General features: G+C 42.6%; 2 protein-coding genes across 3 annotated transcripts in view; one reads left to right on the top strand and one right to left on the bottom strand.

Annotated features, from left to right (window-relative positions):
* mRpS29 (mitochondrial ribosomal protein S29) overlaps positions 1–13667 on the top strand; it is a 193406-nt gene that overhangs the window by 42163 nt on the left and 137576 nt on the right. The window lies entirely within an intron of this gene.
* LOC138854784 (uncharacterized) overlaps positions 312–13667 on the bottom strand; it is a 338965-nt gene continuing 325609 nt past the window's right edge. Inside the window, exon 2 of the mRNA XM_070099840.1 lies at positions 312–371. The gene's annotated coding sequence lies outside the window, so the exon portion shown is untranslated. The remainder of the gene's footprint in view (positions 372–13667) is intronic.

The raw sequence follows: 13667 nt of genomic DNA, 5'->3' as shown, positions 1-13667 counted from the left end.
AAATGCCAAACAGGGCCTACATTACTCAGGAGGAAAAGGCTCTCCCAGGACACAAGTCTATGAAAGACAGGCTAACTCTTGTGTTTTCTTGTAATGCTAGTGGGGATTGCAAAATGAAGCCTTTACTCATGTATCACTCTGAAAATCCCATAGTGTTCAAGAAAAACAGTGTCTCATCACTCATCAGTACTCTTCAGTGAAGGTAAGTGTCATTTTATTGTTTATTTATGTATTTATTGTGCATGTCTCATTGTTTTCTTTGTAGGGAAATGTATATTTCATGTAAAAAAAATTATTTTTTATGGGGAAAATTAACCCTTTCAGGGTTTCAGCCGTACTAGTATGGCTTACGTGCCAGGGTTTTTGACGTACTAGTACGCATAAATTCTAGCGCCTTCAAATCTCGTGGGAAAAGGCTGGTAGGCCTAGATGTGAGAGAATGGGTGTGTGTTGTCGGTGTGCGCGGTAGAAGAAAAATCTGGGACCCAGTGGCACCTTGTGGGAACTCCATTTTAGTAGACCTTGTTCACCATGCCTCGCAGTAAGAAGCTCTTCACTCCTCGGCGAATTGAGACACTTTTGTTCCCCAGTGACAGTTCTAATACAGATGGAAGTGCCAGTGAAGATGAGTTTCAAGGTTAAGGTTTTGGTGAAGTTTTGACCGAAACTAATGACCATAATATCAGCAATAGTGAGGAAAACCCAGGCGACCCTCAGCCTTCCACCTCTGCTGCTAGGCCGTCTTGTTCACGTTCAGTTGTACCAGAATCAAAGAGGAAACTCCTATTTTCTCAAATCCCGGACTCAGGTGTGGGCATTAATGATGATAGTGATAGTGAATATGAACTACAAGCTCTAGAAAACACTTCCAGTAGCGATAGTGAAGTGAAATATTCTCCAGTGAAGCATCAGTATATACGACGATACATGTATATGCGCTCTGGTAGTGTGCCATATGCTATTCCAAGGGGAAGGAGTACATCTCGGAGTACATCCCGTGGCTGTACAACAGGAACAGACAGTGAAAATGACGATGATAGTGTTGCAATTGGGATGGAAAATGTGCATGGTGGTGGTAGTGGTGGTGCCAGCTGTGAGGCACCAGCAGTGGGCCATGCTGCCACCCATGCTGCCACCCACGCTGCTGCCTCAGCTGATCTACAACAAAGGCCACCATCCCCCACCCACCCACCACACCAGCCTCCACAACCACAACCTCCACAACCACAACCACCACAACCACAACCACCTGTCAATGTCCAGTACCCACCAGCAGACTGCACCTGGGATTGGCAAGAAGCAGTCAATTTTGTTCCAAATCCCCACCAGTTTGATGAAAGCCAAAGTGGAATACGGCCATGTTGTACACTGGGGAACAATGCCACTGAACTGGAATGTTTTGAGTTATTCTTTGACGAACCCCTGATGGAAATTATTGTCAGTGAAAGCAACAGATACTATGAGTACACCATGGCAAACAATACTTTTACCAAGCTCACGGCTACACAAGTGGAAGGAGAAGCTGTGGCTGAGATGTGTCTTTTCTTTGCCACAATAATGCTTATGTCACATGTGTATAAGCACAGTGTGAAATCATACTGGTCAACAGACTGCTTGATTGCAACCCCAGGTTTCAGTGATATAATGGGAGTGAATCGATATGTGCTACTATTACATATCCTTCACTTCTCAGACAAAACCAGACCTGACAGAAACGACAGGTTATGTAAGATTAGGAATGTGTTTGTGTATCTGAAAGAGAAATTCATTATGTATTTTTATCCCTTCAGGAAGCTTGTAATTGACGAGTCTTTGATTCTGTTCAAAGGAAGACTCTCTTTCAAGCAGTACATACCAAGCAAGAGGAAACACTTTGGTATAAAGTTGTTTGTGCTTTGTGATTGTTACAGTGGTCTGGTATTGGATATTATTGTGTACACTGGAAGTTATACATTGCAAAATACCAGGAAGTTATTGGACATCTCTGGTGATGTGGTTAGAACAATGATAGAACCATACCTTGGTAAGGGGCATATATTATATACTGACAACTGGTACACAGGCCCCTCACTCAGTGATTTTTTTGCGAGTGAACATGACAGATGTGTGTGGCACAGTGCGTGCAAATCGTAAACATATGCCCAGGTTTGACGCTGGCACTCGTAGAGGTGAGGTGCAGGTGTTTGCTGCCAGTGACATCATGGCATTTCGGTGGCATGACAAACAAGATGTTACACTGTTGTCATCAGTTCACCCTAACGAAATGACAAACACTGGCAGGCAGCATAGAGAGAACAATGAACGCATTCTAAAACCTGCAGCTGTGATTGATTACACCCTCAATATGCGCTCAGTGGACAAATGTAACATGCATATTGGGTTTGCTGATTGTGTTTGCAAGAGTTGTAAGTGGTACATATAACTCTTTTTCCATCTTCTGGACATTTCCATTCTCAATGCTTATAATATGTATAAGATGAGGACCAGAAACAAACCACCATATGGCAAATTCTGTTTGTCTGTCATCAGACAAATAGTATTCAAGTACGTACCAAGGAACAACACCTGCAATAGACCGCCCACTAAATTATCAACAACTACCTTCTCTTCTGAAGTTTGGTGATCACTTCCTAGTAAAACTGCCTACTACTGCTTTCAAGAAGAAGGCTCAGAAGAGGTGTTACATCTGTGCACATACAAAAAAACGCCCACAACAACACAGAGACACTCGTTTTATGTGTGAGGAGTGTAAAACACCACTGTGCATGACGCCATGTTTCAAAGAGTTCCACAGGCTGCAGAACTTCTAGAAACATTCCCTGTGACTGTATATGTGTATATAAAATATAGAAAAATAGTAATAAACAACATTTTATATCGTTTGTGTGTGTAAACAACAATTATAAACAGTATAAGGACAACAGTGTTTGTGCAGTTATTGTGTAGTAAATAAAGAGAAAAAACTTATAAAATAGTGCTCATATTGGTCTCACAGGCCATAAAAGTTACTTGGAAAATTTTTTAAAAAAATAATAGAAAATAGTACCTAAAAAGCAAAATAAAGTAATACCGGGTGATGGCAGTCGGCGATGTTACCATATATGGGGCATTTTCTGTCAACTTCACGCCTCCATATCTCGGTAAGTATTGATAGCAAAAATTTTTTGTTTAGCCTATAATGTTTAGAAAAAAAAAAAACTATCTTTTCACAAGAAAAAATAATTTTTTTTTTTTTTGAAATTTTGGCGACCCTGAGAACAAGTCTCTGAGAGGGCCTGGGGACCCTGAAAGGGTTAAATTGGCTAACGATAAATTCGGCTAAGGACAAGCTCTCTGGAACAGATTAAAATCGTTGGTCGAGGGTCCACTGTATATAAAATATTGAATATAAGATGATAAAGGCAGGGAAGTTCAATGGTGGAGGTGCAGGTAGTTTGTTGGGGAAAGCCCGGGGTGTGGGGTTATGGGAGGCACAGGAGGGTAAACTACACATGGGACAAGCCTGGGAAGTGGGGTGAGGGCATTCCCTACTCATGGATTATGCACTGTTGTTCACACTGTCCTGCTTACTATAAACACAAAATTTATTTGTTTCCCATACACATCATGAAAGATGTGCATATGTGACTCCTTAAAATCAGTATGTTTCCATCATCTTCACCTACACACCCTGCCTCTTCCCCCTCCCCCGTGGTGTGGGGGAAGAGGCACTGACTAGTCCTGACCTCGTTACTCTCAACATCACATTGCTTCCAACACCACATGCCTCTAATTATTCCATGTGTTGACATGTATTCGTTTTTAAGTTAACTAGAAGAAGAGGATGATGTCAGTGAATTAAAGCATGAAATCATAGAAAAATGTGAGCGAGGCGTGTGTGTAGTCGACTTGTAGTTCCACCCTCCACTTCCGCCAGCATCTTTCATTAGCTCAGGGTAAATACACTTTTTAAAACCAGTTTATTTCTTTACATTCTCTTTCATTATGTTTTATTATGTTTTATACAATATTTCTTATTTATAAATACATTTTTCATATTTAAAAACCTGTAACAAAAAAATTGGGGTGGTTTTTTGAGGGCTGGAATGGATTAATGGCATTTCAGTTAATTTCAGTGAGGAAAATTGATTTGATACAGTATGAGCAAATTGAGTTATGAGCTCGGTCACGGAACGAATTAAACTCGTAAGTCAAGGTATCACTGTATAGGGGTGTGAAGTTGACTCTCAGTGACCGGGTGGTGGCAACATCGGCGACTTCTGAAAAGTTGCATTTTTTTATTTTACTGCTTTGTTCCTTTTTTCTTTTCTTTTCTAATTTTGTTTTTTCCAGTAACTTTTGTGGCCTGTGAGACCGATATAATGCATAATGTATACGTGTATACATTAGCAGTTTGGAGGGATATGTTGTGTGTCTTTATACATATATGCTTCTAAACTGTTGTGTTCTGAGCACCTCTGCAAAAACAGTGATTATGTGTGAGTGAGGTGAAAGTGTTGAATGATGATGAAAATATTTTCTTTTTGGGGGTTTTCTTTCTTTTTGGGTCACCCTGCCTCGGTGGGAGACGGCCGACTTATTAAAAAAAAAAAAGCATACGTGTATATGTAAATTTATTGTATTTAACCCTTTGTCGCAACCCCCAATCCTGAGGTGTCTCCTGGCGTCGTAAAATTTAAAAAAAAAATGATTTTTTCTTATGAAATGATAGAGAATCTTTTCCCGATTGTAATGACACCAAAAAAACGAAATTTGATGGAAAACTGACGGAATTATGCTCTCGCGAAGTTAGCGACCTCGGCGCTGTTTACAAATCGGCGATTTCGCCCACTTTGAGCCCTATTTTCGGCTAATTCCATTGTTCCAGTCGCCCAAACACATAGCTATTTCTTTAGAACTCCATTTTTTCTATTGATTGAGTACAAGAAACTGCCCATTTACCAATTTCAACTACCTAATAATGTGGTCAGAAATTTGCAATTTGGCCAATTTCACGAAAACTAAAAAATATGACAATTTCAAAATAAGGTCCAGAATGAACAATGCAGACATTCCTGGCTCTAAAATAACATTTTCTTTGCTCATCAGTCATGTCTCCAGGCCCCTCTTGCTTTCTATTTTGAATTTTTATTCAAACAAAAAATAGAAGATGTACTATTATGCAGACTACTGCAATACTGTAATAATTGTATAAATAACATCAACCCATTCATGACTGCATATTAGAATGGCTAGTTGGACATTTATTGGACAATGGCATCATTTGTTTACTTTTGAACATTGGCAAAAATCAAACATTTTCCCTACTTTGAGCTCCATTTCTAGGTTCTTTTTATAGTAAAATTAATCAAAATCACCTCTATTTCTATAATATGTTTTCCATTCTATCAAATGAGACCAAGAAAACGAGAATACAACCATAAATACTATACGAAAATAGACCACAAAGTCGGCATTTTAATTAAAAAAAACGGTCGGAGTTTTTTTTTTCTCATTATGCACTGCGTGCTCCAGGATTTTTTTTATATGGTGCACACTGACCACACAGACCCATTCTCTCACATGTGGGCCTACCAGCTTTCTCCTGCTTGATTTGAAGCCGCTAGAATTTATGAGTATATATACGTCAAACACGGTACCTCGTAAGACGTGTATATATACGGCCGCGACAGTCAAAGGGTTAACACAATAACTGCACTAATATTTTCATCATTATTTTGTTTACAATATGTACTTGTTTACAACAAAAAACATGCAAACATTTGTACATATATTAGTAATGCTCTATTATATATTTACATATGTACAGTCACTGGACAAATTCCTAGAACTGGTACAGTCTGTGAAAGTCTTTGAAACAAGGTGTCATGCACAGTGGTGTCTAACTCATCTGTGGACCAGTATGATTTTACATTATGCTTATAGACATAAGGCATAAGCATTTTTATTGCAAAAAACAAATGCATTTCAGCCACAGTTGTCTCCTTCCACTTGTGGATGACGATGTGCTTTGTCCTGGAACTGCTGAGTCAGCGGCTTGGGTCCCAGTCTGGGCTGGTGCAGCATGCTGTACACTCGCATTCACTGTCTGTTCCAGGTGTAGAGCCATGGGATGTACTCAATCCCCTTTGAATTGCATATGGTGTAGGGTACCATATGGCACAGGGTACCATATAGTACAGGGTACCATATAGTACAGATACAGGGACCCCAATGGAAATAAGTCACTCTGATGTTTTTGGATTATTCTAGGATCTTTACACATATGCTGCTATGTATCATAATTTATGTAACTGTATTTGTGTATACCTGAATAAACTTACTTGAGCACATGTGGCATCTCAGGTAAGTAAGTTTATTCAGATACAGTGGACCCCCGGTTAACGATTTTAATCCGTGCAAGAGGGCTCATCGTTATGCGAAATAATCGTTATGCGAATGAATTTTCCCCATAAGAAATAATGGAAATAAAATTAATCCGTGCAAGACGCCCAAAAGTATGAAAAAAAATTTTTTTTACCACATGAAATGTTAATTTTAATACACACAAACTGAAAAAGGCATGCACAATTAAATGACACTTACTTTTATTGAAGATCTGGTGATGATTGATGGGATGGGAGGAGGGGAGAGAGTGTGTTAGTGTTTAGAAGGGGAATCCCCTTCCATTAGGACTTGAGGTAGTAAGTCCTTTTCTGGGGTTACTTCCCTTCTTCTTTTAATGCCACTAGGGCCAGCTTCAGAGTCACTGGACTTCTTTCGCACAAGATATCTGTCCATAGTGGCCTGTACCTCTCGTTCCTTTATGACTTGCCTAAAGTGTTTCACAACATTGTCAGTGTAATAATCACCAGCACGGCTTGCAATAGCTGTGTGAGGGTGATTTTCATCCATGAAGGTTTGCACTTCAAGCCACTTTGCACAGATTTCCTTAATCTTTGAAGTAGGCAACTTCTTCAATTTCTCTCTCCCCTCCTCCGAAGCAATTTCCTCAGGTGTGGCCTCTTGCTGTTGAAGTTGATCTAGCAGCTCATCAGTGGTTAGTTCTTCATTGTCCTCCTCCACCAACTCTTCCACATCCTCCCCACTAACCTCCAACCCCAAGGACTTTCCCAATGCCACAATGGATTCCTCAACTGGCACAGGATTCTCAGGGTTAGCCTCAAACCCTTCAAAATCCCTTTTGTCTACACATTCTGGCCACAGTTTCTTCCAAGCAGAGTTCAAGGTCCTCTTTGTCACTTCCTCCCAAGCCTTACCTATAAGGTTTACACAATTGAGGATATTAAAGTGATCTCTCCAAAACTCTCTTAGAGTCAGTTGAGTTTCTGAGGTCATTACAAAGCACCTTTCAAACAGAGCTTTTGTGTACAGTTTCTTGAAGTTGGAAATAACCTGCTGGTCCATGGGCTGCAGGAGAGGAGTGGTATTAGGAGGCAAAAACTTCACCTTAATGAAGCTCATGTCCCCATAAAGTCGCTCTGCCACGTCTGTAGGATGACCAGGGGCATTGTCTAACACCAGGAGGCACTTAAGTTCTAATTTCTTTTCAGTTAGGTAATTTTTCACATTGGGGGCAAATGCATGGTGTAACCAGTTATAGAAAAATTCCCTAGTGACCCATGCCTTACTGTTTGCCCTCCACAGCACACACAAATTATCCTTGAGGACATTCTTTTGCCTGAACGCTCTGGGAGTTTCAGAGTGATACACTAATAAAGGCTTCACTTTGCAATCACCAGTAGCATTGGCACACATCAACAAAGTAAGCCTGTCTTTCATAGGCTTATGTCCTGGGAGTGCCTTTTCCTCCTGAGTAATGTAGGTCCTGCTTGGCATTTTCTTCCAGAACAGGCCTGTTTCATCACAATTAAACACTTGTTCAGGTTTCAGTCCTTCAGTTTCTATGTACTCCTTGAATTCCTGCACATATTTTTCAGCCGCTTTGTGGTCCGAACTGGCAGCCTCACCATGCCTTATCACACTATGGATGCCACTACGCTTCTTAAATCTCTCAAACCAACCTTTGCTGGCCTTAAATTCACTCACATCATCACTAGTTGCAGGCATTTTTTTAATTAAATCGTCATGCAACTTCCTAGCCTTTTCACATATGATCGCTTGAGAGACGCTATCTCCTGCTATCTGTTTTTCATTTATCCACACCAATAAGAGTCTCTCAACATCTTCCATCAATTGCGATCTTTGTTTCGAAAACACAGTTGAACCTTTGGCAAGAACAGCTTCCTTGATTGTCTTTCTGGTGCCCACAATAGTAGCGATGGTTGATTGGGGTTTCTTGTACAGCTTGACTAGGTCGGCTATACGCACTCCACTTTCATACTTATCAATTATCTCTTTCTTCATCTCTATAGTAATTCTTACCCTTTGAGGTGTAGGGTTGGCACTAGAAGCTTTCTTGGGGCCCATGGTCACTTATTTTCCAGAAACAGCACCGAAAATACTGTAATAATACGAAATATTCCGAGTGTATGCTTGGATGTTACCGCGGAGGCTGGCTGGTAAACAATGGGACGGAGCGGCACATGTGAGGCTGGCTGAGGGCACATTGGACGCGTCTCGGACGAAAATCGGTATGCGGGTTTTTAATCGGTATGCGGGGCAAAAATTTTGCGATAAAAGTAATCGTTATGCGGAAAAATCGCTATGCGATGCCATCGTTATGCGGGGGTCCACTGTATTCACAAATACAGTTACATAGATTATCATACATAGCAGCATATATGTGGAGAACATAGGATAACCCAAAAAAGTCAAAGTGACTTATTTCCATTAGGGTCCCTATACCCTGTACCATATGGTTCAAAACCATAGATTACCATTTTGTAATCATCACCACTCTGTCACTCTGACGGCACCCTCCGTACTCCCCACCCTTGTGGTGGAACACCAAGAAGGCGGACTGGCAGTGCTTCCCGGAAGTCATAGAGCAGTGGTGGGAGGAGACCACTCTACCCGACGTTCCGGACGAGGTTGCTCAGAACCTCTAAGCAGCTTTCACCCAAGTACCCGAGTCGGCCATACCATGCACCAGGGTCAGAGGAACGCCCCAGCGTGACTGGTGGTTTTACGATGCGGCCATCAAGGAGCAGAACCAATGCATCAACCTTGCCTGTAGGATGCACAGACGCAACCCCACGGCTAATTCCCTTTGACTGCTGAGGGAGGTGGTGTGGCACAAGTATCACGTCTCCCACAGGGTCTGCCTGATGAAGGGGTTCGAGTGGTGTGCCTCCTTCAACCAAATCTCTTCCCTGTCGGAGATCTGGACAAAGATCAGCATTGCTACCAGAAAGCGCAGAGGTGTGGCATGGGCTCACCACAACCCGGCTGGGGAGGCGGAGAGGCAGGTGAAACTCTTCACTTCTAGGGCAGCGACAGCCTGCCTGCCTTAGGACATCCAGGACCTCCAGGATCTCCAGGCTGCCCTTCTCCTGGTGTTACTGTCAGGATGCTGGAAGCGTGCCAGGAAGATAACAGTGATGTAGATTTCATTGACCGGGAGCTACAGGTGGCCTTCAGGTCCTCATGGGACATGGCCCTCGGGCAGGATGGCATCACCTTCAGTAGGATCTTGTGGGCGGGGGCCAGCCCACCCGGACATGACGCCCTCTTGGGGGTCATCAGCTGGTCCTGGAGGACTGGTCGACACCTCACTGCATGGAAGGAAACCAACATCCTGTCGGTTCCCAAGCCCATGGACCATTCGAGAGGATGGTGCTGGAGCAGCTGAGATGGAAGCTCAGCCTGGAACATCAGAACATCTGCGGCTTCACTCGAGGAGTGAGCACCTCTGAGAGCGTCACCACCCTCCTAGCCAGTATTGGGTTGGACAAGAGGCCCAAGAGAAGAAGAAAAACTTTATAAAACTGGGATGCTTGAATGTGCATGGATGTAGTGCGGATGACAAGAAACAGATGATTGCTGATGTTATGAATGAAAAGAAGTTGGATGTCCTGGCCCTAAGCGAAACAAAGCTGAAGGGGGTAGGGGAGCTTCGGTGGGGGAAATAAATGGGATTAAATCTGGAGTATCTGAGAGAGTTAGAGCAAAGGAAGGGGTAGCAGTAATGTTGAAGAATCAGTTATGGAAGGAGAAAAGAGAATATGAATGTGTAAATTCAAGAATTATGTGGATTAAAGTAAAGGTTGGATGCGAAAAGTGGGTCATAATAAGCGTGTATGCACCTGGAGAAGAGAGGAATGCAGAGGAGAGAGAGAGATTTTGGGAGATGTTAAGTGAATGTATAGGAGCCTTTGAACCAAGTGAGAGAGTAATTGTGGTAGGGGACCTGAATGCTAAAGTAGGAGAAACTTTTAGAGAGGGTGTGGTAGGTAAGTTTGGGGTGCTAGGTGTAAATGATAATGGGAGCCCTTTGATTGAACTTTGTATAGAAAGGGGTTTAGTTATAGGTAATACATATTTTAAGAAAAAGAGGATAAATAAGTATACAAGATATGATGTAGGGCGAAATGACAGTAGTTTGTTGGATTATGTATTGGTAGATAAAAGACTGTTGAGTAGACTTCAGGATGTACATGTTTATAGAGGGGCCACAGATATATCAGATCACTTTCTAGTTGTAGCTACACTGAGAGTTAAAGGTAGATGGGATACAAGGAGAATAGAAGCATCAGGGAAGAGAGAGGTGAAGGTTTATAAACTAAAAGAGGAGGCAGTTAGGGTAAGATATAAACAGCTATTGGAGGATAGATGGGCTAATGAGAGCATAGGCAATGGGGTCAAAGAGGTATGGGGTAGGTTTAAAAATGTAGTGTTAGAGTGTTCAGTAGAAGTTTATGGTTACAGGAAAGTGGGTGCGGGAGGGAAGAGGAGCGATTGGTGGAATGATGATGTAAAGAGAGTAGTAAGGGAGAAAAAGTTAGCATATGAGAAGTTTTTACAAAGTAGAAGTGATGCAAGGAGGGAAGAGTATATGGAGAAAAAGAGAGAGGTTAAGAGAGTGGTGAAGCAATGTAAAAAGAGAGCAAATGAGAGAGTGGGTGAGATGTTATCAACAAATTTTGTTGAAAATAAGAAAAAGTTTTTTGGAGTGAGATTAACAAGTTAAGGAAGCCTAGAGAACAAATGGATTTGTCAGTTAAAAATAGGAGAGGAGAGTTATTAAATGGAGAGTTAGAGGTATTGGGAAGATGGAGGGAATATTTTGAGGAATTGTTAAATGTTGATGAAGATAGGGAAGCTGTGATTTCGTGTATAGAGCAAGGAGAAATAACATCTTGTAGGTGTGAGGAAGAGCCATTTGTGAGCGTGGGGGAAGTTCGTGAGGCAGTAGGTAAAATGAAAGGGGGTAAGGCAGCCGGAATTGATGGGATAAAGATAGAAATGTTAAAAGCAGGTGGGGATATAGTTTTGGAGTGGTTGGTGCAATTATTTAATAAATGTATGGAAGAGGGTAAGGTACCTAGGGATTGGCAGAGAGCATGCATAGTTCTTTTGTATAAAGGCAAAGGGGACAAAAGAGAGTGCAAAAATTATAGGGGGATAAGTCTGTTGAGTATACCTGGTAAAGGGTATGGTAGAGTTATTATTGAAAGAATTAAGAGTAAGATGGAAAATAGGATAGCAGATGAACAAGGAGGCTTTAGGAAAGGTAGGTGTGTGGACCAGGTGTTTACAGTGAAACATATAAGTGAACAGTATTTAGATAAAGCTAAAGAGGTCTTTGTGGCATTTATGAATTTGGAAAAGGTGTATGACAGGGTGGATAGGGGGGCAATGTAGCAGATGTTGCAGGTGTATGGTGTAGGAGGTAGGTTACTGAAAGCAGTGAAGAGTTTTTACGAGGATAGTGAGGCTCAAGTTAGAGTATGTAGGAAAGAGGGAAATTATTTCCCAGTAAAAGTAGGCCTTAGACAAGGATGTGTGATGTCACCGTAGTTGTTTAATATATTTATAGATGGGGTTGTAAGAGAAGTAAATGCGAGGGTCTTGACAAGAGGCGTGGAGTTAAAAGATAAAGAATCACACATAAAGTGGGAGTTGTCACAGTTGCTCTTTGCTGATGACACTGTGCTCTTGGGAGATTCTGAAGAGAAGTTGCAGAGATTGGTGGATGAATTTGGTAGGGTGTGCAAAAGAAGAAAATTAAAAGTGAATACAGGAAAGAGCAAGGTTATGAGGAACAAAAAGATTAGGTGATGAAAGATTGGATATCAGATTGGAGGGAGAGAGTATGGAGTAGGTGAATGTATTCAGATATTTGGGAGTGGACGTGTCAGCAGATGGGTCTATGAAAGATGAGGTGAATCATAGAATTGATGAGGGGAAAAGGGTGAGTGGTGCACTTAGGAGTCTGTGGAGACAAAGAACTTTGTCCTTGGAGGCAAAGAGGGGAATGTATGAGAGTATAGTTTTACCAGCTCTCTTATATGGGTGTGTGAAGCATGGGTGATGAATGTTGCAGCGAGGAGAAGGCTGGAGGCAGTGGAGATGTCATGTCTGAGGGCAATGTATGGTGTGAATATAATGCAGAGAATTCGTAGTTTGGAAGTTAGGAGGAGGTGCAGGATTACCAAAACTGTTGTCCAGAGGGATGAGGAAGGGTTGTTGAGGTGGTTCGGACATGTAGAGAGAATGGAGCGAAACAGAGTGACTTCAAGAGTGTATCAGTCTGTAGTGGAAGGAAGGCGGAGTAGGGGTCGGCCTAGGAAAGGTTGGAGGGAGGGGGTAAAGGAGGTTTTGTGTGCGAGGGGCTTGGACTTCCAGCAGGCATGCGTGAGCGTGTTTGATAGGAGTGAATGGAGACAAATGGTTTTTAATACTTGACGTGCTGTTGGAGTGTGAGCAAAGTAACATTTATGAAGGGGTTCAGGGAAACCGGCAGGCCGGACTTGAGTCCTGGAGATGGGAAGTACAGTGCCTGCACTCTGAAGGAGGGGTGTTAATGTTGCAGTTTAAAAACTGTAGTGTAAAGCACCCTTCTGGCAAGACAGTGATGGAGTGAATGATGGTGAAAGTTTTTCTTTTTCGGGCCACCCTGCCTTGGTGGGAATCGGCCAGTGTGATAATAAATAAATAAGAGGCCCAAGATTGTCGTCTTTCTAGACCTCAAGAAGGCCTTTGAGCTGGCCAGTGCACCAGCCATCCTTGATCTACTGGCACGCAGGGGAGTGAAGGGCAAGTTGCTCACCTCGATACGCTCCTACCTACGGGACAGGCATTCATGTGTGTGCTTCCAGGGGTAGGCATCCACCCTCAGGTTCTTGGAAAATGGCACCCCACAGGACGGAGTCCTCAGACCAGCTCTCTTCAATGCGCTGATGCACAAGTTGGTGCAGCTGGCATTTTCCGCAGGCACCCAACTGCTCAGCTATGCTGATGACCTTGCACTCATCATCACTGAGAGATGCAGCCTGATGTGTTGGGCCAAACATGACCGCAACCTGCTTGCAACTACTTCTGTCGACTTGGCCTGAAGATCTCTGCGGACAAGTCCAAAGCCATGGTCTGGTTCTGCGTGCCAAGGTGCTTGCCAACAGGCTGCAGATCTTGGGCATCAGCCTAGAATGGGTCAACAGCTACTTATACCTGGGTATCCACATTGACAGTCGTCTCTCATTCTAAAAGCAGGTGGATTACATCAGGGAGAGTGCCATGCAATGGGTCACGGCCATGCGTGCCAT

Source organism: Cherax quadricarinatus, chromosome 69 (genome assembly GCF_038502225.1).
Source record: "Cherax quadricarinatus isolate ZL_2023a chromosome 69, ASM3850222v1, whole genome shotgun sequence".
Classification (NCBI taxonomy): domain Eukaryota; kingdom Metazoa; phylum Arthropoda; class Malacostraca; order Decapoda; family Parastacidae; genus Cherax; species Cherax quadricarinatus.
The sequence above is the reverse complement of the archived record's forward strand: the minus strand, read 5'-3'. Positions and strand labels throughout refer to the sequence as shown.